General features: G+C 41.7%; 1 protein-coding gene and 1 long non-coding RNA gene across 40 annotated transcripts in view; one reads left to right on the top strand and one right to left on the bottom strand.

Annotated features, from left to right (window-relative positions):
* The window catches only part of DLG2 (discs large MAGUK scaffold protein 2), a 2,335,250-nt gene that overhangs the window by 2,068,388 nt on the left and 243,015 nt on the right, over positions 1 to 23,847 (top strand). Inside the window, exon 1 of one of the 39 annotated variants that reach the window (XM_086384653.1) lies at positions 13,230 to 13,619. The exons of 37 other annotated variants lie outside the window; for them this stretch is intronic. The gene's annotated coding sequence lies outside the window, so the exon portion shown is untranslated. Of the gene's footprint in view, positions 1 to 13,229; positions 13,620 to 23,847 lie in introns of those variants that run through there. One more of the 39 variants, XM_086384647.1, reaches the window with a different exon arrangement.
* LOC147342528 (uncharacterized) lies at positions 1,417 to 13,427 on the bottom strand. The gene is made up of 3 exons (XR_015157899.1): positions 12,894 to 13,427; positions 5,383 to 5,552; positions 1,417 to 4,877 (listed from the first exon to the last, which is right to left on the bottom strand). It is a non-coding gene; the product is annotated as an uncharacterized LOC147342528 (long non-coding RNA).

Genomic DNA, 23,847 nt, shown 5'->3' with positions numbered 1-23,847 from the left:
TCATGTGCTAAAGGCCCAGTTATTATTAAAATTCTTCCTGATTGGGACTTCCCAGGCAGTTCAGTGGTTAAGACTCCTTGCTTCCACAGCAGGGGATATGGGTTCAGTCCCTGGCTGGAGAACCAAGATCCTGCATGCCATGCTGCATGGCACAGCCAAAAAGAAAAAAAAATTCCCTGAATGCTTAGCTTCACTTCTACAATAAACGAATACGATCAATAGATTTATACATTAAATTCAAAAAGGACTCTCAGGCTCCAAGTGTTGATCATTTTCTCCCCTAAGAGCAGACTCAGGTCTTGGCAGAGGAAGCTTCTGAAATCCTGCCTCCACGAAGGATGCTCAGACCCAGTGGGCAGTGGAAGAGAGGGGTCTTATACTGACAGAACTTCCCTGATCCAACTCTCTTACTGTCCTAAAATCTAGTAATTACAAAAAAAGTAGAGGATGTCTAGGGGAGAGACTCAAAGATCATCCTAAATTCTACTTGGCCTTTGGTCTCCAGGAGTTTATATTCCAGAATGGGCTGTGAACCCTGGAGACCTGTAAGCAGTAAGAGTGGTGGGTACCAGCACTGGCTTGATCTGAGCCAGTTTCAGGTTGGATCTGTCACTTCTAGCTCGGTAAGCTTTCGCAAGTCACCTAGATTCTCAGAATCTCCTTTCTACATCTGTGGAATCTAAGAATTATCTCTCAGGGTTTTGAAGAGTTTTGAACAAGATAAGGAATGCAATGTACATAGAGTAGTATCTTTTGTAGCGTAAGAGCTTGGAAAACGGAAACGATTTTCATTACTGAGACATGATTCAAATACATGTTGTCTTTTTAAAATATTTATTTATTTGGCAGCACTGGGTCTTAGTTGCGGCATGCGGCATCTTTCAGTTGTGGCATGTTAGATCTACTTCTCTGACCAGGAATCGAACCCGGGCCCCCTGCATTGGAGGTGTGGAATCTTAGCTCTTGTGCCACCAGGGAAGTTGCAGATGTCATTCTTTTAACTAAGATAGCCTTGTCTTCAGTGTGCAGAGTTCTGGTTGCAGAGTGTAATATACAGGTGAACTTTATGAAAGCTATCCAGCCCATTCACAAGGGACCGAGGCTAAGACCTTTGTTTTCTCTTGCCTCCTTATGGACATCCACTGGGTAATTGAGAATCTATATTATATTCTGCTTTTGTGGAGTTGGCCCCCTCTATTCTTTTGGAATCCCTCCTTTGGGTGTGTTCAGAGGCATTTTCAAGAGCGAGTCGCTCAGGTCACATAGTGGCAGGGCCTCACTTGCTCATCTGCTGACAGTCCGTCTCTCCTAGAAAGAGCAGCTTGGCGCGGCAGCATCCTCATCTGGTTGCTGTGTGTCCCCACAGCCAGACACACACACTTGGAGACTTTTTGAAAAGTCACTGTTGTGCCTGACTGCTGGGCCGTGGGTCTCAGTTCTGGCCGTGAGGGGCACTTAACAAGTGGAGCTCTGCCCAGGGATCCTGATTTAGTCAGTCTGGAGTGGAGCCGAGGCACCTACATTATAAAAGTGGTTCCCAGGTGAAGAGCAGGCAGAGCTGAGAACTGCTGCTCTAGCGCCAACAGGTACTAGCGTCTAAGAACACAGCCAGCCCTGGTTGCAGGTGCCTGCACGTGACTGTGACCTTCACTTGTCAGCAAACTGAGCCTCAGCTGGCCTTGCGGTGTGAGAACCTGGCTGCTGCCCGTTCTCCTTACCTGGGCAGGGGGCGGGGGGAACGTTTACTTGTGTTGTGCCATCAGAGAGCAGTCCCACTCCTCTTGACTGAACTTTTTATAACAGCTGCCTAATTGGTCTCCTTGATTCCGTCTCCCTCTCTTAACCTGTCAATCCACCCTCCACTCTGCCAACAAAGTCATCTTGCTAAATCAAGAATTCCATTGTTACTCCCTTCCTCTTCCTCTTTCTTTTTTCTTTTTACATTTTGTGGGATCTTAGTTCCTGACCAGGGAGTGAATCCCCACCTCCTGTAGTTGAGGCATGAAGTCTCAACCTCTGGACTGCCAGGGAAGTGCCCTCTCCTCTTGTAGCCACAAAGAACTGTTCCTTGTTTCCAGCATGGGATGTTTCTCAGTACCTTCAAGCGTGTTATTTCCCTGCCAGAACACTCTGCCTCCCAGTTAATAGTAAAACTTTCATAAAAAAACAAAATATTTCTATTTGAAAGTTTAATCTTTGTTAGATCCCATGCCACGTGTTCTACACATGTATATGTTTGACAAACTCTCACTGACCTTAGAAGCCCAGTTCTAGACCTTCTCTGAGAAGACTTCTCTATCCTTCACTACTCATCAGCAGCGTGTGTACTTTCTCTGGACCCAGAGAACACTATCAAAGAATTCAGCATCTTGCATTGTAATTTGCTGCTTATGATCTATTTTCTTCCCAAGGATATGTGCCATGTTTGTGTTTGTAATTGCTTTAGCGGGCTTCCCAGGTAGCTCAGTGGTAAAAAAAATCTGCCTGCCAATGCAAGGAGACACAGGATATGCTGTTTCAATCCCTGGGTTGGGAAGATCCCTTGGAGAAGGAAATCGCAATCCACTTGCCTGGAGAATCCCTTGGACAGAGGAGCCTAGTAGGTTACAGTCCATGAGGGTGCACAGAGTCAGACACGACTGAGCCCGAATGCACATATGCAACTGCTTGAGCAGAATGGGCCACCAGGGGGATTGGGAGCAGGCTTGAGGGAAAATCATCTTCAGTCCTAAAAAAACACCTGGATGCAGATGGTTCACTTGACAATGGATTGTTAACTCTAATAATGTCATTTCTTGTAAGTCATTGGGGGCACAAAAAAGAATTATCCCAAAAATAAACTAAAAATATTAAAAAGAGAAAAAACAGTGTCCCAGAGGTTCTGCCTTTATACACAGAATTCCAATTGCTGGAGCACTTACTTCCCAAGACAGTCTAAGCCACAGTCAGCAAGACTGCCTAGATTTCTGTGCTTAGCTGACCAGAGCTTCCACCGTAACATCATTGGGTTCACTTTATTACCCAAGAAGGGCTGGATTCCATTGCATCATCTGTTTAGAGGGCATTTTACGAAAGAACCAATGAAAGGCAGCCAAAGAGAGCTGTGCATTTTAAAAATATTTTACTTATTTCTTTGGCTGCACCAGGTCTTAGTTGAGGCATGTGGGATTTAGTTCCCCGACCAGGGATCGAACTCAGGCCTCCTGCATTGGGAACATGGAGTCTTAGCCACTGGATCAGCTGGGAAGTCCCAGAGCTATGCACTTTTGTGTGTATACTTTTTTTGGGGGGCGGCCTGTATTTTTACAGGCAGACACTGTAACCAGCTGTCATGATAGCTATAATCAATTAGCCTATGGGCAGTTTTTCTCCATCTGTACTAATTAAATAGTTGCTTTTGTTTTTATTTTTGTTTTTCCTTGCTACTGTTGAATCATGTGACTAAGCCCCTAAAAACCTTCAGCTGCTGTTCTTTCTCTCCTTTCTCTAACTGTTCCTCCTTTAAGACATGGCAGTAACCCATTAATCTCCAGAGAGATTTGCAAATATCTGCCTTCATATCTAGGAGTTACTTATTTGAAAAATATACTCAAGTAGGTCCGTTATTGTTAGCTCAATAGATATGAGTTTGAGCAAACTCTGGGAGATAGTGAAGGACAGGGAAGCCTGGCATGTTGCCATTCATGGGTTCACAAAGAGTTGGACACAACTGAGTGACTGAACTCCTATTGTTGAAGTAAATATTTGTTTCTTTTGAAACTGAGATTTTTCTCCAATAAATCACAAGTTAGAGATGCTTCCCTGACAGTAAGCTTAAGAACACAGCACAGAACTTTTAAGAGTTAGGCAAACATTTTAGCTAACATGGCTGCACAAGTCTAGAACCTAAGCTAGAAACAAAAAGAAAAGTAAAGATCTAGCGTCTGCTTGCAACGAGCTTAAAGTCTAGAAGAAAGATTTATTAAAAAAACAAAAAACCCAAGCACAATAAAGCATTAAGGATGAAAGAAAATGCCCATGTTTTAAAACATTCTGTTATGTGCTCAAAAGAAAATTGTCCCTGACCTCTCTGTCTTCTGGTTTCTATCTGCAAAATGGGTATAATCCAGCCAGTAACCTAATTCTTTTTAGAATTCATTGTAATGAGAAATTGAAAGGATTTTGAAAGTCTTCATACCCTTAAGGGTATTATATGGATTCCATGTTAAAACCATAGTGCATTTAAAGCAATGATCATTGAACTATTAATCAATTTTTGTCACTAGCTCCATACAAAACTTACTGAGGGACCCTGAAGTTCTTATAGAAATGAAAAACAGAGCAACTAGAATTAATTTCACTGGTTAGGTAGGGAAGGCTAGGAGGTGAGGATAAGACCCCCTCCAAGGACCCCAGAACTTGCTGCCAAGGCTATTGACTTTGTGGTCACCTTTAATGACTGTTCTTTTTACTTGTCTGTGGCTTGGGGCTCTGACTGTAGATTTATGGATGCACAGTTTTCTTCAACCGGGAATTAAAATTTAACGAAAGCAAAATCCAAAAGCAAATAATACCCCAAAACTGTGTTTCCGCCTTTGAATGCAGAAAAATAGGATTTTTTAATAGGAGTTTTAAAATGTATTCAGCAGATCTTTATTCAGTACTTGCTATGTGCTGTGTATGGCCCTAGGCATTGGAGGACAAATCAGACACGGTCTTTGTCCTCATGGAGCTTAGAATCCAATTACGGGCCAACTGCAACACAATGTAAGCAATGCCATGGGGGGCTTAGACACTGCCCAGGTAGGAACTTTTAATGCATCTTGACAAGAGGATCATAGAAGGCTCCGTGCAGAAAAAATATCAAAGCCAGGCTGTAAAATTCTGAGAAATTAGCCCTGAAAAGTGGGAAGGAGGAAGAACATTAAGGAGGAAAGCAGGACAGCACGAAGGCGCCCCTGTCCTTGGAAGTGAAGCAGTTTAATAGGTTGGAGTTTAGACCAGTGTCTGGTGGAGCCTGGATTGCTAAGGAGGGCCCAAATCACACAAGGATCTTTATGCCCAACTGGAGTTTGATTTTTTGTCTGAAGGCAGTGGGGCCAGTTAAATGGTTTTAAGCAGGAAAGGGACAGGATCAATATTGCCATTAGGAAAAAAATCTCTTATCTCTGCTGTGAAAAGAATGGAGAGGAGAGGGGACAACCATCAAGAAGATGGGATAAGGATTCTTAGTCTAGGGGTTGAAAAGTCAGATGTAGGTCTCACTAGCTGCTCTCACTATCCTCTGTGTGCAGGACTGTAAGGATTACACTCCTGCTCCTTCCCAGGCCTTTTGAATACAAACACTCCCTTTTAAACTACCGAGAATGGTTTTTAGATTTTGTTGATAGAGATAATACTTACTGATACTATGATACTTTGAAACATGGAATTGATGTTGGCCAGTCGCTCAGTTGTGTCTGACTCTTTGAGACCCCATGAACTGTAAGCATGCCAGGTTCTTCTGTCCTCCACTGTCTCCCAAGGTTTGCTCAAATTCATGTCCCAAGTGGATCAGTGGGTAAAGAATCCACCTGCAATACAGGAGACGCAGGTTCAATCCCATGGACAAAGGAGCCCAGCGAGCTACAGTTTCTTCACAGAGTCACATGTAACTGAACAGAAACACAAGGATGTATACGTAGGTGACATTATGGATTCGGTCTAGGGAATATTTGGTGCCTTTTAGAGGATTCTTTGCCAAAACACCAAGGATTCCCGAGAGTTTTTGTCCCTTAACTTGAACCTGGAAGTAAGGAGGCTTTAGAATTGTAGTTATCAGTAGTCTGTTAGCTAATCTTTATCAAAGGGTCGATGCTATTATTTATTAAGCTTGTTCAGTCGCTCAGTTGTGTCTGACTCTTTGTGACCCCCATGGACTGCAGCACGCCAGGCTTCCCTGTCCTTCACTATTTCCCAGACTTTGCTCAAACACACGTCCATTGAGTCGGTGATGCCATCCAACCATCTCGTCCCCTTCTCCCACCTTCAATCTTTGCTGGCATCTCTTCCAATAAGTCAGCTCTTCGCATCAGGTGGCCAAAGTATTGGAGCTTCAGCTTCAGCATCAGTCCTTCCAATGAACATTCAGGGTTGATTTCCTTGAGAATTGACTGGGTTGATCTCCTTGCAGTCCAAGGAACTCTCAAGAGTCTTCTCCAACACCACAGTACAAAGGCATCAATTCTTTAGCACTCAGCCTTTTTTATTGTCCAGCTCTCATTGTCCTTACACACTACTGGAAAAACCATAGCTTTGACTATATGGACCTTTATCAGCAAAGTAATGTATCTGCTTTTTAATATGCTGTCTAGATTTGTCATAGCTTTTCTTCCAAGGAGCAAGTGTCTTTTAATTTTGTGGCTGCAGTCACTCCACAGTGATTTTGAAGCCCAAGAAAATGACTGTATCCAATAGCTTTACAAGTACTAGTTCATTTTATAAATGGGAAAACAAACGTTAGAGAAGTCAGTAACTTGCTTTGGCTTCTGATTGACATTACTTCAGTACCTCCTGAAGGTTAAGTGAATTGAATGTTTGAATTTCAGTTCTACCACTTACCATCAATGTAATTTGGGGAACTTTATCTCCAGTAGTATCAGTTTCTTTATCTGTGAAATGGGTATAATAGCTATCACATGGGATTAGAGTATTATTATAGTAGATAATGGATACAAAAAAATCTTGATAATTTTCAATAAACTGTCTTCCCATTGTACGTCCTTCTCTTATTCCTTCTTTGTCCTTTCTCCCCACTTCCCTGGCATCTGCTTACACGTTTGTCCCTCCTCTATCGATTTTCCTTCTCCTGATTTCTTTTCTTTTTTTAATCTTCACATTTTATTAAATCACTTTTTTTTAAGAGCTTATACAGTTATTTTTTGTTTCCTGTTCTTAAACAGCAACCATTTATGTTTTGTTATATTACTTAAGAATCAAGTTGCTCTGTATCTGTGACCCTTTGTAGAAAAACGTTCTCATTAGCACATCAATGACCTATAGTACATTTTCAGGTCCACTCTGGCAATGTTACTTACTCCACATTCTTTTGATAGAGATGAATCATCCATGCAATGCCCTACTTAAAAGACATCTGTGTTCCTAGCCAATGCTCTCTTCATTCTCGCACATTCTCAAGTGCTCTGACAAATCCTTAGCGCCCCTGTCAAAAGCAGTGATGTCAGGTCTCCTGGGATATAGCCTATGGTTGACTAAGCAGGTGCAGAATTACAGAAGGTGTAATTGCCACGTGAAGTAGTATAGGGAAGTGTTTTCCTATGTGTTTCTTGAAATTTATCTGTATCTTATTTTTAGAGCATATTTATCCATTGCATACTAAATTCTAAGTCTAATGAATAAAACTGGAATAACTTGTGAAAATCCATTCCTTATGCTGAGTTACCAAATAGCCGCACCCTTTGGCTTAGCTTTTAAGGCCTTCCATGATCTGGTTTCTCTTGTTACTTCATTCTTTCTTCCTGTTTCTCTTGTGGGAAAGACATGACTCCTACACTTAAATATTTTCTACAGCCTTCCCCTGAAAGGCTCCTCCTTTAACATGGCAGTCTTAAAGTACTTGTGTGCCTGCTATTTCTCTCCTCTGGAAATCCTTCTTTTCTGCAAACCTTACCCATTCTTCAAGTGTCAGTTCATGTCCTACTTTGTCTGATCATTCCAAGTTCAAGTGATCTTCTGAATTCCTGGAGAGAGGTAGTGTGATTTACAGGGTAGGTTTGGAGATCTAGAGTTGGAATGCTGAGTTCAAATCCTGCCTGAGAGATGGCAATCTTTTTACCTTCTTTGGAAGATAAGAAGACAGAGGAGATAAAGGTGTTAATAAAAGGATTAAGGTAGAAAAACCATGTGAAAATATTGTGTAATTAATTATGATAATCTTGCCTAGTATATTCAATTATTTCTTCTTTTTATGTGGTAGTTTAGTTTGCAGTTAAACATATTTAGTAAACACTTAATTCTTAAAGCTAAAAATGTACACTTTTTAAATCAGGGCTTCTTACATATTAATGTGCATATGAATTAGCTGGGGATTATTTAAAAGTCAGGCTTCTGATTCTGTAGCTCTGGGACGGGGTTTGAGTTTTATATTTCTAACAGCTCTCGGGTGAGCTGTCACTGCTGCTGCTTGCCCACAGACCATATTTCGATTCACAAGTCTCCCTGGAAATGCAATACAGAGGGGGCAATAGAAACACCCATGCTGATAATTGGCCGTCTCTGCCTGGAGTCCAGACATGGTATTTGCACAGTGACCTTCTTCTCGGTGTCCAATTGTGTTTTTCGGCCTATAACTTCACAACTGCAAAAGCTGGCTAGCTCAATACTTAACCTGGTCACACATTGATATTAGTCAGCCTGGGGTGTCAAACGCAATTACTTCAGAATAAATAGAAAGTTCATCAGGAAACTTGCAGGGCTCCCACAGAGTGAACTGGATCTACCCTGAGATGCCTGCTAACTGATGACAGTGAAGTGACTCATTTGAGGTCAAGTCACAGATAGACGTCATCTCGTTACCTGGGAAGACCTCCTTTTGCAGCAAAGTATGCCACAGGTGCGTCTAAATGAGGAGAAACACTGGGAGGTTGGTTACCTGACTAACCCTCAGCAGTACAGTCTCTACCAACTGGAGCGGTCACAGCATCTATAGACCCTGTCCTTTAAACAGTTTAACACTCATTTATTTATTTATTTATGGCTGTGCTGGGTTTCTGTTCTCCACAGGCTTTCTCTTGTTGCAGCGAGCAGGGGCTACTCTTCGTTGTGGTGTGCGGCCTTCTGATTGTGGTGGCTTCTCGCTGCAGAGCACAAGCTGGAGACACGTGGGCTTCAGTAATTGCAGCACTTGGGCTCAGTAGTTGTGGTGCATGGGCTTAGCTGCTCCATGGCATGTGGAATCTTCCCAGATCAAGGATTGAGCTCATGTCCCCTGCATCGGCAGGCAGGTTTTTATTCACTGTGCCACCAGGAAGTCCCGTTAAAAACAGTTTATCAGTGACTTCAATTTGACCTTCAGTGAGTCGTCACCTCCTTTACCTAGTTCTCCATGTGTGCACAAGGCAAGAAAAAAGAGTATCTGATTTTGAATTGCATACTTTGATTGCAGTTCAGTAAAGGAGACTTGGTGTGGAAGGTGACTGATGAAGCCATGGTTTTACAGTCAGTCTGCTCATGTTCTAGTTGTGTGGGACCTTAGGCATGTTACCCAATCTAGGTTTTGGGCTTTTCATTCGTCAAAAAGAGATATTAAAATAAGTGAGATGGTCCATGTTACACATTTAACACAGTTCCTGGCATACAGTTAGTGGTCCATATGTATCAGTTATACTTGTTATAGATGACAGTTATTGGCATATTTATGTTATTATAACATTATTAATATAATATTACATTTTAGAGTTTTTTTGTGGTGAAAACACATTAATCTATCATCTTAGCCATTTGTAAATGTATGGTTCTGTAAGTATAAACATTGTCATGCAACAGATTTCTAGAACTTTTTCATCTTGCAACACAGAAATTCATATACTTCAATAAAAATGAATTCCTCCTGCAAGCCCTTTACATTTTAGTTCCATTTCTGTAGTATATTGATATGAAACCACTCTGCATGGCCTTGTCACTACTGTTCCATGGCCCTGTTTCCTGTCACTATTGGGAAAACACACAGGATTTGAAGTAAAAATGTAGACACAAGATTAAGCCCTGAATTATACTAACTATATGAACATCCTAGTACCAGTTTCAAGCTTTGATTATATCATCCATATCTGCAAATAGGCCCACGTTATGAGTTGTATATTATTGTTAATTAGTCTCTGAATGCCCCCTCCTTCCACTATTCCTCCTCTGTGTTCCTAAAAATTGTTCATTTTAACACTCTGAATGCCACACTGAAATGTGTCTTTCTCTTGAGTAAATTAAAAGCACCTTGTGGACTGGGGTTAGGTGTTAATTCAAAACTGATTTCACATGTGTTAGACAGAACAGCATATTTACTTTATATTTCTCTGTCATTTGCTTCTACGTGTTCCCAGGAGCCTCATTTTCATCATATTATATGTCCCTTTGTTTAACACCCTTCTCTAAAATCCTTGGCAGAATGCCTACCCACAACAGTGATTGGTAGGAGGGAACAAACCAGTCCAGTGGAGTATGGACAGAATTAGGGTAAAGTTATAAAGAGTTTGAAAAAAGAAAGCTTAGCCTGGTTTTTAGACTGTCTCTCTACTTTTAACGACTACCTAGTTATGATTAGAATGTTCTTACTCCTGCTGCTTCTGCCAAGTATCTAGAGAAGTCAAGAGGCATCTTGTTTCCTTCCAAATGATTTGGGGGCAAATTGCTTCCAGGTACAACAGGCTCTGCTCCTGAAGATCTGTATTGAAAGTTAATTTAGAGAATCAAGGTTCACTTTCTGAAGCAGAAGCCAAGACAGTTATGTAACCTGAAATTCTCTGTTGAAAACAAAACCTGCAGATACTCAGAAAGGTAAATTAAACTCTTGACTTGTCCCTCAGCCACCAAGCATCTTTGGGCAGCCCAAAGAATATTAACAGCACCAGGATGATCATTGTAATGATGCTGAGTGAAGCACTATTCATTCCAGCCAATGTGATTTAAAAGTCTGCCCAGAGTAGCTAGCCAGAATGCACGCTGAGGTTGAGCTGAACTTTACAGTGTGGTTTGTTGCCTAAACAGCCTCTTGTTAAAAAAAAAATTTGCAAAATTTGGTTATATGCACAACTAATTTGAGAAAAATGTTTCCTCCCCTCAGAAGATGCTTTCTTGATGAAGGATTGCATACCCTAGATTGAGAAGGGGAGCCTAAGAGAATGAATATTATTGGCAGTTCCCACAGGTCTCATGCTCATCTCTTACCTTTAAAAGAGGAAAGGAGGACTTCCCTGGTGGTCCAGGGGTTGGGAATCCACCTGCCAACTCAGGGGACACAGGTTCAATCCCTGGTCTGGAAGATCCCACTGGCTGTGGGGCAACTAAGCCTGTGTGCCACAACTACTGAGCCCAAGCTCTAGAGCCTGTGCTCTGCAACGAGAGAAGCCACTGCAATGAGCAGCCTGCGCGCCACAACTAGAAGTAGCCCTGACTGTGACAACTAGAGAAAAGCCTGCGAGCATCAGTGAAGACCTGGGGCAGACAAAAAAAAAGGAAGGGAATACATGCCACATGCCAGGAACTCTGCATATGTCCTTCCAGTAAATCATCACGTGAAGTCAGGGAAATGGGACACCAGCGACCTCGTATTAGAAATTATGAAAAACAGACTCAGAGATAGAAAATAATTTGTCCAAGGTCTCTCAACTAGTACGTGGAAGAACTGGGATACAAACAGGGTCTTCCTGTCATGACCTAGGGAGAGAATCCACTATCATCACACCACCTTGGGCATTGACCTTCAATCATCTAATTTCTCCCTCAAAATCTGAGGTCCACATCCCACCAAATAATGTCTTGAAAATAGATCCTGATGTTTTCAGAATCTAAATTCAAGTTATAGGGACTTTCCTGGTGGTCCAGTGGTTAAGACTCCAAGCTTCCAATACAGGGGCTGTGGTTTCCATCTCTGGTCAGGGAATAAGATTCCATATGCTGTGTGTGGAGAAGGCAATGGCACCCCACTCCAGTACTCTTGCCTGGAAAATCCCATGGGCTGAGGAGCCTGGTAGGCTGCAGTCCATGGGGTCACGGAGAGTCAGACACGACTGAGTGACTTCACTTTCACTTTTCACTTTCATGCATTGGAGAAGGAAATGGCAACCCACTCCAGTGTTCTTGCCTGGAGAATCCCAGGGACAGGGGAGCCTGGTAGGCTGCCATCTTATGGGGTCGCACAGAGTCGGACACGACTGAGCGACTTAGCTGCTGCTGTATGCAGTATGGCCAAAAGATAAATAAACAAACAAAAAAATTCAAATTGCAAGTACTTTCTAAAATATACATATTTCTGTAATAAAATCAAGATAGAAAACATTGCAAAGAAAGCAATTTTTTACCTAAAATTCAAGTGACATTTAATTTGGAGGGACAAACAAGGCTAAATATTAAAAGAAATTTGTGATCATTATTGTCCTGAGAATGAGTCTCCAGTTTTCAGCCTTGCTTTATGACTTCATTCCTTCCATAGATTATATAGCTGTTCCTCCTCTTTGTTTATAGTCAGAACTTGGGACACTGACATTTTCTCCCTGTCAGATGTTAGTTAGCAACCTTTAATGCATTTACTCATTTTCTGTGTGTGGGCTGATGATTCTTGCTAAAAGCATATGTGGCTCACTCCTTTATTTAGTATTCAATAAATATTTACTGAACATCATCTATTGCCAGATATCATCCATCTACTAGGTTCTCTGTGTTCTAGAGCTTTTCCCATATGTTTCATAAGGATATACCAAAAGTCCTGAATCTAGTTTAGGAACTCAAATGTAGCATAAATACGAAAAGTATATAGAATTTCCAATAATGACATAACAGCTAATGTTTACTGCATGCTTGTCATGTCCCAGGTTCCAATGATGAATGTTTTTGTATGCATCTCATGTAATCTGCCTAACAACTCTGTGATAAAAATATCATTTAATATTATGCCTTTTTACAGAGGAAGACATTGTCCTAGTGTGATTCTTAGAGTTCATAAAACCATTATCATAGGTGGGGCATGAACCCAGGCCCACCTGACAGAAAGTCCACATTCTTAACCACCATGTGCTCAGCCTTCTAGCAAATTCCCTTCTATTAGAGTCAACATACATGTACAGGGTGCCGGGAAATAAAGATGCCTAAGACATGGTTTCTGCCCTCAAGAAGCACCAGTCCAGTGGGGTAGGAGGGATACTCACCTAGGCTCAACAAGCGTTGGGCCTTATTATATATCATGACCTGCTGCGTACTGGAGAAAAGCGTGAAGCCAGGCACAATCTCTGCCCTCAAGGAGCTCACACTGATCAGAGACACGAGGAAACAGGAGCTGTGAAGGGCACCTGAGTCCTACTTCCAAGCTTTCCCATTTTGGAGCTGTTCGGAGGCAAACGGGTGTGGAGAGGCTGTATTACACGGGGCCTCTGCAGCAGGTGCTTCAGCCTCATCTTCAGTCCGCCATTTCTTGGTGACCTACCTCAGGCAGACCACTTCGCTTCTTCCTTGGATTTAAAAAAGAGGTGAGGTGCTTCTGCTTTAAATCGCTGGTGGTTACCAGGGGTGCCTGGGACGAAAGGCTGGTGGTGAGAGTTCGTTTTTTTTGGACAGGGTGTGAACCTCTCCCAAGGACGGCAACGGGGGAACGTGAATGGAGAGCTGTTGTGTCTGAACCCTGATTTGACAGGTCCCTAGCCGCTACCCGTGCGGCTCTGTCGCAGATCTCCTCGCGGTCTTTCGTCGCGCTCCCTAGCCTCGCGAGATTTGCGCTCTTCCGCTGGTACCTTGCACCGGGTGCTCAGATGAGGTGACCAGATGGGTGCCCCTGAGCGGGCACCACAGGCGAGGCCGTTCTCTTCAGCCCTCGCCTCCCGTGGCTCGTTGAGAAAACGTGGTGGGTAGGAAGGTCTTCAAGTTTCCACATCATCAAGGTAATGCTGTTAATACTAGCGTGTCCTTCCATTCCTCTCCCCTACCTACTGCCTCCAAGACAAGTTTTCAGCCTGGTGACCCACAGGTCTGAATCCGGGATTCAAATTGTTCACGGCTTTTTCTGTTTCTCATGAAGAATTAGGTAACGGTCCTGTCCGTTTTTTTTTTCCTTCTTGCTTCCCTTCCCTTAGGGTAGGAGAGCAACTTCACAGCTTTATGGAAAGACCCTAAATGAATTATGTGTTCAAGAAAGGTAGCCAGTTGAGGAGTCATTTGCTGGGCAGTGTAGGACCAAAAGGGAAATACCAGATTCCATTTCCCCTTCATGATAGACTGATGGTCAAGGCCTTAAGCTCTCCAGACCTGTTTCTCTCGAGTTCCTAACTTGGCCCCCACGTTAGGTTTGTAAATGACCCACACATTTCAGTGGTAGAGGAAATGTAAAAATAAGCCTTTGGATGTTGATCTTTGTTTTTTCCATCATTTATTTTTGCCTTCATGAATTCAACAGGAATTCTGTTTTGTGGTTCCTAGCCAATAAGAAGTTTAACACATAAAACTGAGGAGAAATTTCAAGTGTCGGTCCTCAGGGATCTGTAGATTTCTGAGAAAAGAATGGTATCCTTTTGGTTTTTGGTCAGCTAATGTGGCCTTTCTGTTGAAAAATGTTTGTTGAATTTGCTATGCTAGTTCTTTTGAAGTTCTTTTGAAATTAACATGTAGTATATGGGCTTCCCTTGTGGCTCAGAATCTGCCTGCAATGTGGGAGACCTGGGTTTGATCCCTGGGTGGGGAAGATCCCTTGGAGAAGGGCATGGCAACCCACTCCAGTATTCTTGCCTGGAGAATTCCATGGACAGAGGAACCTGGCAGGATACAGTGCATCGGGTGGCAGAAGAGTTGGACATGACTGAGCAACTCTTTCACTTTCAGCTATGTATTTAGACTTCCCTGGTGGGTCATTGGTAAAGAACCTGCCTGCTGATGCAGAAGACTAGGGTTTAATTTGTGGGTCAGGAAGATCTCCTGGAGAAGAAAATGGCAACCCATTTTAATATCCTTGCTTGGGAAATCCCATGGACAGAGGAGCCTGATAGGCCACAGTCCGTGGGGTCTAAAAGAGTGGACATGACTTAGCAACTAAAAAACAAACAAAAAAACTACTTATATATCTCCATAGGTCTTACATGTATACCTATATAGGTACTTGAGCATAATAATATTTCCTGAAAACCCAGGGATGCTAGGTGCTCTCAGCCTCTATTAGTATCAGATATGGTGGTAAAATTACTTGAATGTAGAATCCTCTGGATAAATGTGTTTGTGCTTTATGTATCATAAATGAAAAGGAGCGCAGGTGGCTCTGACTGTGGATAAGAAGGGAAAGCTTGTTTTCTCCCAAGGAAGTGGACCATTGTGATATAAATATCCAGCTCCTAGTACTGTTTTCTTGCTCATCAGTTCAGTTCAGTAAATAATTGTTTCAGTAAAAGTTGAACCAGGTGTCTCTCCAAAAAAAGTAATAAATAAACCATAGAAGACCAAAAGGAAGGAGTATAGTAAAACTTGAGAGAATGAGCCGGATTCAGAAACTGAAAAAGATCTATATAAACATCTTGGAGAGCTAGGCACATGCATCTGGGAGTAAAATTAAGTGTGGCAGAATAGTCAGGGTAGACTGGAGACACTTCCCAAAGAAACCAGTAAGAACTGATCCCCACATTGAACTGTTTACATATCTGTAATTGTCTAACTCAGGGGTGCCCAGTCTCTAGGATCTAACACCCGATTATCTGAGGTGGAGCTGATATAATAATAATAGAAATAAAGTGCACAGTAAATGTAATGTGCGTGAATCATCCCAAGACGACCCACCCCCAGTCCATCCATGGAAAAGTCATCTTCTGTGAAACCGGTCGCTTGTGACACAGAATGTTGAGGACCACTGGTCTGACTTATCACGGACTGCGCACGGCGGGAGTACTAATGCAGCCTCATTGCTGCAGTTCTTGGGACTCCTCTAATGGGCAGCTTTGGCTGAAGGACTGCCATCAGCCTAACTTGAACTTTTCAGACTGTGCTGCAGTCTGAAGTGCTGGCTACTCAATCCTTTCTTTTCCCTTTCCTTCACTGGTGTCAGGTCTGTGTCACAGTTTCAGACTCTCGCGCCATCCCTTGCTCCCTTTCATCTTTCATAGATATTCCACTAGTAAATCACTTGCATGCTATTATGGTCTGAATTGTGTCCCTTCCCAAAATTTGTTGGAGCTCTAAACTCACAGTGCCTCAGAATGTGACTGTATTTGGAGATGGGTCCTTTGAAGAGGCAGTTGAGTCAAAATGGAGCTGTTAGTGTGAACCCTAATCCAATCTGACTGATGTGCTGATAAGAGGAGTGAATTTCAACATACAAAGAGACCCCAGGGGTAGGTGCACAGAGGAAGGACCGTGTGAGGACACTGAGCAGGTGGCCATCTACAAGCCAATGACAGAGGCCTCAGAAGAAACCAAACCTATTGACACCTCAGTCTTGAACTTCTAGTCTCCAGAACTCTGAGAAATTAAATTTCTATTGTTTCAGCCAAAAAAAAAAAAAAATTGTAGAATCTATTTCCTGGAGTTTATTTGGAGTAGTAAGGGATAAAATGTAGGCAAACTGTCTATATATGTTCAGTGTATGCCACTTACTACTATTGTTATTATCATGCTCTTGTATGCCTTAGAGGAGTGTCATGGTGGTGCCATCTGTATGCTCAGCCTCACATCTTTTCAGCTGCAACTACCACCTTCACACGGGTGCCCCTGACACCATCATGCCCCAGCTGCCATACCTATCTCTGCTTTCTGCCGAGGAGTCCACTCCCCCTCTGGCATGCACAAAACTGGAAGTGAAATGGAGTCGATGCCCCATGTGGCAACTCTTGACAGTAGATGGTCTGGGGGTGGGAGGCACTGGTAGATAGAGGCTTCCCTCCTCAGCCCTTGGAGAGTGGGTTCTGAATGGCATGATGGATGCTCCCCAAAAGGTCCTGGAGGATGAGTCCCAGTTGCCCACAACAGTGAATAGCCTGATGATACGTCCTGGTATTGCCTTTCCCTCCCCTATTCACTGTCCCTGGTTCCTCACTCCTCTTCCCTGAAATCACTGCTCAAAATGAACTATTACATGCCAGCCTTTGAATCAGGCTCTTCTTCCTAAGGGATTGTGGAAGCAAGCATAGGAAGGAGGTGAGAATGGATAGTGGGAATGAGGGGTTTCCTCAGACTAAAAAAAAAAAAAAAGGGTCATCTGGATCATTGCCAACTCACATATTTGGATCCCCTCTATGATATCTTGCACTTCCCTGGTGGCTCAGACGGTTAAGCATCTGCCTGCAATACAGGAGACCTGGGTTCCATCCCTGGGTCAGGAAGATCCCCTGAAGAAGGGAATGGCAACCCACTCCAGTGTTCTTGCTTGGAGAATCCCATGGACAGAGGAGTCTGGTAGGCTACAGTCCATGGGTCGCAGAGTCAGACACGGTTGAGTGAATAACACTTTCTTTCTTCTATGATATCTTTGCTGACTGGTTATATCACCACTGCTTTATATGTCCTGTGAAAGGAATGCATGATTGCTAATCCCATTTGTGGTCATCCATATGTCCCTGGCACCTAGAACAATACTTAACATGGAATAAGAGCTTAATAAAAATTACTGGATGAATTTTTAAGGGAGTAAAATTTTCTTGGTTTGTATAATGACTGCAAATCTTTTTCTTTTAAGCATTAGATCTAGTTTTCCATATAAAATAAGCCTTTGTATGCTTTTGAGTCTGTGTTTTGGGCTTTTTGTTTTGTTTTCATAAAGATAATTAATTACCAGGGGACTTGTAGGTCCTTTAATGATGCACTTTAAAAAAATAGCAATGGAATTAAGTAGAAATGATTGTTTCTACCTTATTTAAATTGATGTAGACATTTTCCCCTTAGATTTACATACTGTTTTTAAATGTTAGCAGTATGGAAAGTAATGCAGGTTTGGAGTCAGAGGATCAGAAGTTTGGTTTGCATGACTTAGTATTTTAGTGATTTTAAGATTAGGTTAATTTTTTTCTGCTAATTATGATGTTTTTTTAAAAAGTAACTTTTCTGATTCTAATCACTACTTGTTTTTCGTTAAAAATTTGGTAGAGACAGAAGTTTGAAAAAAGGACAAAAATAAATTACAATTTCTGCTCCTCATAGACAGTACCTTTTGACATTTTTGCTCGTTTTATTTCAGTCCTATTTCTGTCCATGAGGTATATAGGATGGGTTATAGTATATGTAAACCTTCCTACCCTGGTTCATTCTAATGCATTTTAGATAAGTATTTAATAATGTTATTTGACATGTTACAAACATTTTAAATGTCAGCAAAATATTTCATGCTTTCAGATGCATTCTTTTCCATACCTCCACTGCCCACCAGAGTTTTACTTAGAAAATTAAATGTTTTAAAATAATTTTTATTGGAATTTTCTTTTTTTATTATTGAGATTTTCTAATTATAACAATAAATAAGGGGGAAAAAAACAGAAAATAATACCTACTGACTTTGTTTTGGATCTTTACAATTCTTTTTCCTCTATTTTATGAAATCGGAACCACATATATATATTAAGATGATAACGCTCTTTTTTAATTTATTTTGTTTTATGATCATTTCATGTCCTTGTTGCTGCTGTTAAGTCGCTTCAGTCATGTCCGACTCTGTGCGACCCCATAGACGGCAGCCCACCAGGCTCCCCTTTCCCTGGGATTCTCCAGGCAAGAACACTGGAGTGGGTTGCCATTTCCTTCACCAATGCATGAAAGTGAACTAGGTTTTAATTTTTTTTGGTAAAAGTGAATTTTAAAGACATTTAGGATTCTATTATGTGGAATTGATACTATTGCTTTAGCCAGTTTGCCATTATTAAACTTTTAGGTTTTTCTGATTTTCTTTTACTATCAAAGTAATATTATCATGATAAGTATTAGATTAGTTTGTTATGGGTCATTTATGTTGGATGATAGCATTTGTCACTCTCTAAAAATCATGGCTTTTCAAGATAGTTGACATAAAAATGACAGATTATTTGGAATCTAATTTTTTCTCAGATTTTCATATCTATTATTTATTAAATATTGCAGTTCAGGTGCTTAAGTTAAAAAGTACCGTTTTGTTTCCTCACTATTTGTTTTCATCAGTGGGTTTACAGGATGCGGATTATGAGATTTCTGTGATATGTTGTTAAGAGAGATTCCTTTATAGTACATCCATATAAGAGACTTTCATTATAAACAGATTTATAAGCTACAGAGGTAGTGAGGTTTACTAGTTAAAGATACGAGATTAAAGGTAAGAGCGTGTGGTTTTGCTCAGGCTTGACACTTCAGTCCTGTCTGTGAAATGCTTGAACAGCACCAATGTACCATAGAGGATAATGTATTTTCCCTACCGGGGTCTGGATTAAATGTATCATTTCATTATCATTTATAGTGCATTTGGGAAGAGCTGCAATTTCTTACCGACAGAGTGCGTTTGCTCTCTTTCCGTCACATACTGTCCTAAGTATATACATTTGTATGGGCTACAGAAAAATTGCTGTATTTAACAAGCCTCATCTGTTAACTCTTGTTACTGCTTCAGCCCTAGAGACCTGAAGTAACTTGCAAACTTTTGAAACAAAATACTTTGGTTAACCTTTTTTGGTCCATGAAGCTCAGCCCAGCTAAGGAGCTTCACTGCACCAAGAAAGAGAGAGAGATCAGAGTGTTTCAAGCTCTGTTGAACACACAGCAAGTAGCACTTGCACTGAGTGCTGCTCAGCCGGAACATGGCACAGTTTACAAGTGCAGGTTGACCTGGCTGCCTCCACCTCCACCCACATCTGGATCCTTCTGCCCTGGCAGACTCAGATTTCTCTCTTTCAAGGCTGCTGTCCAAAACACCTACTTTACTTTTATTAGGCAATAATGATAGCCACCATCTGCAGAGCTGTGTCAAACTTGGTAGTAGATATTTGGCATTAATTATTCTATTCCATGAGATGGGTCAAATTCCCCCTCTATAGATACAGAAATAGAGATTCACAAAGGTTAAAAAAACTTTGCAACTTTATATCATCTTCTAAGTTGCAGAAGATATTTGAAATTATGTGTGTCTCAATCCCCTCCATTTCACAATATCCCCTTTCAAAAAATATATGTATTTTTAACCAGTACTGACACTGTTAAATCCTTTTGTACTGAAGTAAACTACCTATTTAAGAGAAAATTTGTAAGCGAAATAAAGTGGAGGAGGGGGATTTGCTGACAAGTTCTTATCTCAAGCCAACACTGACTTTGCAAAGACAAATAAGTTCCTGGCAAGATCAGGCAAGATACTCATTGAGCACATAAATTCTAAGGTTGGCAAAGGTAGTACAAAATTATCTTCTCCGCATAATAATATGGAGCACTCTTGAGACACTCCCCTGGCAGGGCAATGCTGACTATCTCTCAACTTCTAATTAAAGAAGAATTGTCAAACACACCAAATTACAGAAAGTTTTTGTATACTCAGCTCTATGTGATGGTGATGAGCCTTCTGGCCCTTTCTGACCTTATCTCAGCCTGGCTTATTCATTCCCTGGAACCTGTTCACCCCTTTTGTCTTGTCCCTCCCTACCAGTGTCTATGCCTTTCTGTTGCCTTTGTCCCAAATGGTTTGTATGTATACATGCTTTAGGCCCTATGTTCTGCATCAAGCATCTACTCCTCCATGAAGACCCTTCCTTGTCCTTGGGGTGTCTCCTTTTTATGCCTCAGTTGCCTGGTGTTGACTTCCATCATAATATTCCCTGTGCTATGCCATGCTATGCCAAGTCACTTCAGTCGTGTCCGACTCTGTGTGACCCCATAGATGGCAGCCCACCAGGCTCCCCCGTCCCTGGGATTCTCCATAGTGCCTTCTTTTGTTCATCTCCCCATGCTAGGCTGAGAACTTCCTGTGTTCAGGGACTGGGTCTTATTCTTCCTGGATTTCCTTTGCCTAACCCAAAGCATGACCTGAAACAACCCCGTGTCAATAATACAGTGGATGAATGAATGAATGAAAAGATAGATGATAATAAGGGCTGACATTTACTAAACATCTACTTGTCTACTAAATGCCAGGCCCTGTGCCTAGCATCTTAAATACACTACCTCTTTTGTTCCTCAAAACATCTCTATAAGGTAGAAGTTGTATTTATATTACTGATGGGAAAATTGAAGTTCAGCAACTTTAGGCAAGTTCAACTTGCCTAAAGTTACTCGACTAATGATTGATAGAATTAGGATTTGTGCTCAAATATGTCTACTTTCTGAGCTGGAATTCTTAACTACCATAGCTGATAATATGGCAGCTTCACAAGGAGTGCCTCATCACCATCTCCCAGACCCTGCCTGCTTGCTCCTTTTGTAGGACCTACTCAAAGGAAACATCTAACAAAATCAAGACATCTTGCTGTGTACTATTTCCCCAAGATTTTATTTTTCTATGTTCTAAATGCTATGTGTTTTAGTCCTAAAATAACTAACATTTAGAGTCTTTATTTTGTCAACCACTTAGCATATTCTTAAGTAAAACAGGTAATACTAGAACAATTGTTTAGGTTATAATACCAGAATACTTGTAATTCATGTTAATTTCTTATATTTTGTATCTGATTATTAAATCTTGTTTCAGTATAGATGGAATAAAAGAAATGTAGATTATTAATTCTGTGACTGTATAAAGAGCCAGTTTCTATTTTCTATTATCTATTTTCTATTCAGAGCCAGTTTCTTTACTTTTATTATTCTCATTCCATTGTGGCATTTCCAATTAATCCACTGAGATGTATGCTTTAAGGACAATGAAACTTTTTTTTAGCAACACAGGGGAAGAAAGTGACATTTCATTGACATCTGTTCATCTTTTCTCATGTTTTGTTTTGAGGCATGCCTGCTTTTAAATCATTTCTAACCCTTAGAATTGGGCTTCCCTCGTTGCTCACATGATAAAGAATCTGCCTGCAATGCAGGAGATCTGGGTTCAATCCCTGGGTTGGGAAGATCCCCTGGAGAAGGGCATGGCAACCCACTCCAGTATTCTTGCATGGACAGAGGAGCCTGGTTGTTTACAGACCATGGGATCGCAAAGAGTCAGACACGACTGAGTGACTATGCTTTCACTTTCAACCCTTAGAGTCACAGAGAAGTCTGGTCTGTGTTGGAGCTGGAGTTGTGTCTTTCCATACTTCAGTCCACTGTGTTATAGTTTCTGGATAAAGTCTCCATCGCTACTGGAGGCCTTCTGCCCTGAACCCTGGGGAATAGGGCTGGATGACCAAGGAGGAAACCAGGTCATTGGGGCCTTTCTGCTCCTTCACCCCCAGTGAGAGCCCTGGTAACCAGACTCGTGCAACTTGTCTCCAACTCTTTTGGCCCTTGACCTGAAAGAAGAGGTCAAGGGAGAGATGTCTCCTACTTTCTCAGAAGGAGATGATGATCCCCACTAATGTGTATTTAATGCTTGCTGTGTGTTAGGCTCCACACTAAGCTTTTTAAATACTTGAGTTTGGTTCAGACAGTAAAGAATCTGCCTGCAATGCAGGAGACCCAGGTTCAATCCCTGGGTCAGGAAGATCCATGGAGAAGGGAATGGAACCCACTCCAGTATTCTTGCCTGGAGAATTTCATGGACAGAAGAGCCTGGTGGGCTACAGTCCAAGGGATCGCGAAGAGTCAGACATGACTGAGTGACTAACATCACCACCATTTTTAAAACAATGTTATGAGATGTATATTAATGTTAGCTTCATTTTATTATTTAAAATAATTAAAATATTTTTCTAAAATACTTGTTGAAAAGCTTTTCCTTCCCTTTTCCCATCTACCTTATGTAGCTAACCATTATTTTTAGTTTTTTGTGTGTTGTTTTGGAGTTTCCATTACAAATACATCTATATATACATATATATGTACACACACACACTTACATACAATATATATTTTATTTTACCCCCTTTCTTTCACACCAGAGGGAGCATCCTATATACTCTCTTATGCACTATTTTTTTTTTTAACTTATTGATGTGTCTTGGAGAGCTTTTTTAAAAATAATTTTATTTTGGGGTACGTTGGGTCTTCATTGCTGTGTGGGCCTTTTTCTCATTGCAGTGAGTGGGGGCCACGCTCTAGTTGCCATGTGCGGGCTTCTCATTGTGTTGGCTTCTGTTGTGGAGCACGGGCTCTCGGCACACAGGCTTCAGTAGTTGCAGTTCTCAGGCTCTAGAGCATAGGCTCAGTAGTTGTGGCGCACAGGCTTAGTTGCTCCATGGCATGTGGGGTCTTCCTTGATTAGGGATCTGACCCATGTCTCCTGCATTGGCTGGTGGATTCTTTACCGCTGAGTCACCAGGGAAGCTCTTGGAGAGCTTTTTATGCCAGTACATAGAAAGTTTCTCTATTCTTTTTCTCAAGGACAGTATAAATTGTGCCATAGTTTTATTATATCGTTTTAAACCTGAAACCAGAGCCCACAAGGTTAAATAACTTTCTTAAAGTCAAGGGAAAGATGGAATTCCTCTGTGCCACCTACTTCTGACCCCAAGGGTCACAGAAAGCTGAAGATCATTTGACAAATAAAGGCCATAGCACTTCCCCAGACCAGCCCCCTGCTTCTGCTCCCTTTCAGATTTTGTCTCTGAGGCGCTGCTCCAAGTCTTGTGGGTACTGTTCAGAGCAGAGCAATTTCATGTGTTTGGGGTCTTATCCCTCTGCTCACATCTGCTTTTATTGGGACCTTTTAGATGTTTGCTCTTTCTTGCCTGGAGAATTCCATGGCAAGTGAAGCCTGGTGGGCTACAGTCCATGGGGTCACAAAGAGTCTGACATGACTGAACGACTAACACACACACACACGTGAACACACACACAGATGTCTGCTCTAGACATATTTGGGAGTAGTTGTTTGTGGAAAGCCTTGGAAACTGGAGGTTTGACTGCAGATCCCAAAATGATGCTCGTGTACATTTCCTTGCTCTACTAGACCTCTGTCTGTAGCCCACTGACCACCTGTCAGAGACTATCCTCTAAAGCAGCTAGAGCTGCTGATACTTTTGGTGATCATTTAGCAGCCCCTTGCCTGTCAACTGAACTGCTCCCATCTGGCTGGTTCTGAACTCTTGGCTGCAGATCCTGACTTTACAATCA

The sequence above is a fragment of the Bos grunniens genome, chromosome 29, assembly GCF_055505025.1.
Source record: "Bos grunniens cultivar Pamir isolate PY7600 chromosome 29, Bosgru_T2T1.0, whole genome shotgun sequence".
Classification (NCBI taxonomy): Eukaryota; Metazoa; Chordata; class Mammalia; order Artiodactyla; family Bovidae; genus Bos; species Bos grunniens.
This window is presented reverse-complemented; position numbering and strand designations above follow the sequence as displayed.